Source organism: Eucyclogobius newberryi, unplaced genomic scaffold (genome assembly GCF_026437365.1).
Source record: "Eucyclogobius newberryi isolate DKJ021-1_F unplaced genomic scaffold, fEucNew1.0.hap1 SCAF_764, whole genome shotgun sequence".
Lineage (NCBI taxonomy): Eukaryota > Metazoa > Chordata > Actinopteri > Gobiiformes > Gobiidae > Eucyclogobius > Eucyclogobius newberryi.
In genome coordinates, this window is record NW_027316461.1 from 2,501 (window position 1) to 5,000 (window position 2,500).

The following is a 2,500-nucleotide window of genomic DNA, read 5'->3' on the forward strand; positions in this document are numbered from 1 at the left end:
GTGCTATACTCTGATGGTCAGATCACCTCCAGGCCCCAGGGGAGTGCTTTTCAGGGGTCAAACAGTGCACTGATGATAGGGGATTATTTCATTTTGCTCATTTTGGTGTTTTTTTTTTTTTTTTTTTTTTTTTTTTTCACATTTTAACCCATTTTAACCATTTTGCTCACCCCGCACTCTGCCGCATATGAGGCCGGGGAAGGGCCACTCTGGCTGGGCATGGCCTCCGCTGAGCACCCCCTGGAGCCACTGGAGCCCCCGGAGGCCCTCCAGAGCCACCCCCCACTGTCCCCAGACTCACCCGGGGGAAGGGCCACTCTGGCTGGGCATGGTCTCCACCAAGCAGCCCCTGGAGCCCCCGGAGCACCTCCAGAGCCACCCCCCACTCTCCCCAGACTCTGCCCGGGGAAGGGCCACTCTGGCTGGGCATGGCCTCCACCGAGCACCCCCTGGAACCCCTGGAACCCCCGGAGGCCCCTCCAGAGCCACCCCCCACTCTCCCCAGACTCACCCCGGGGAAGGGCCACTCTGGCTGGGCATGGTCTCCACCAAGCACCCCCTGGAGCCCCCGGAGCACCCCCAGAGCCACCCCCCACTCTCCCCAGACTCACCCCGGGGAAGGGACACTCTGGCTGGGCATGGTCTCCACCAAGCACCCCCTGGAGCCCCCGGAGCACCTCCAGAGCCACCCCCCACTCCTCCAGACTCACCCCGGGGAAGGGACACTCTGCCTGGGCATGGCCCCCACTGAGCACCCCCTGGAACCCCTGGAGCCCCCGGAGCACCTCCAGAGCCACCCCCCACTCTCCCCAGACTCTGCCCGGGGAAGGGCCACTCTGGCTGGGCATGGTCTCCACCAAGCACCCCCTGGAGCCCCCGGAGCACCCCCAGAGCCACCCCCCACTCTCCCCAGACTCACCCCGGGGAAGGGCCACTCTGGCTGGGCATGGCCTCCGCCGAGCACCCCCTGGAGCCCCCGGAGCACCCCCAGAGCCACCCCCCACTCACCCCAGACTCACCCCGGGGAAGGGACACTCTGGCTGGGCATGGCCTCCACCAAGCACCCCCTGGAGCCCCTGGAACCCCCGGAGGCCCTCCAGAGCCACCCCCCACTCTCCCCAGACTCACCCCGGGGGAGGGCCACTCTGGCTGGGCATGGTCTCCACCAAGCACCCCCTGGAGCCCCCGGAGCACCTCCAGAGCCACCCCCCACTCCTCCAGACTCACCCCGGGGAAGGACACTCTGGCTGGGCATGGCCCCCACCGAGCACCCCCTGGAGCCCCTGGAGCCCCCGGAGCACCCCCAGAGCCACCCCCCACTCTCCCCAGACTCACCCCGGGGAAGGGCCACTCTGGCTGGGCATGGCCTCCGCCGAGCACCCCCTGGAGCCCCCGGAGCACCCCCAGAGCCACCCCCCACTCACCCCAGACTCACCCCGGGGAAGGGACACTCTGGCTGGGCATGGCCTCCACCAAGCACCCCCTGGAGCCCCTGGAACCCCCGGAGGCCCTCCAGAGCCACCCCCCACTCTCCCCAGACTCACCCCGGGGGAGGGCCACTCTGGCTGGGCATGGTCTCCACCAAGCACCCCCTGGAGCCCCCGGAGCACCTCCAGAGCCACCCCCCACTCCTCCAGACTCACCCCGGGGAAGGGACACTCTGGCTGGGCATGGCCCCCACCGAGCACCCCCTGGAGCCCCTGGAGCCCCCGGAGCACCTCCAGGGCCACCCCCCACTCCTCCAGACTCACCCCGGGGAAGGGACACTCTGGCTGGGCATGGCCTCCGCCGAGCACCCCCTGGAGCCCCCGGAGCACCCCCAGAGCCACCCCCCACTCTCCTCCAGACTCACCCCGGGGAAGGGACACTCTGGCTGGGCATGGCCTCCGCCGACCACCCCCTGGAACCCCTGGAGCCCCCGGAGCACCTCCAGAGCCACCCCCCACTCTCCCCAGACTCTGCCCGGGGAAGGGACACTCTGGCCGGGCATGGCCTCCGCCGAGCACCCCCTGGAACCCCCGGAGGCCCTCCAGGGCCACCCCCCACTGTCCCCAGACTCACCCGGGGGAAGGGCCACTCTGGCTGGGCATGGTCTCCACCAAGCAGCCCCTGGAGCCCCCGGAGCACCTCCAGAGCCACCCCCCACTCTCCCCAGACTCTGCCCGGGGAAGGGCCACTCTGGCTGGGCATGGCCTCCACCGAGCACCCCCTGGAACCCCTGGAACCCCTGGAACCCCCGGAGGCCCTCCAGAGCCACCCCCCACTCTCCCCAGACTCACCCCGGGGAAGGGCCACTCTGGCTGGGCATGGTCTCCACCAAGCACCCCCTGGAGCCCCCGGAGCACCCCCAGAGCCACCCCCCACTCTCCCCAGACTCACCCCGGGGAAGGGACACTCTGGCTGGGCATGGTCTCCACCAAGCACCCCCTGGAGCCCCCGGAAGCACCTCCAGAGCCACCCCCCACTCCTCCAGACTCACCCCGGGGAAGGGACACTCTGG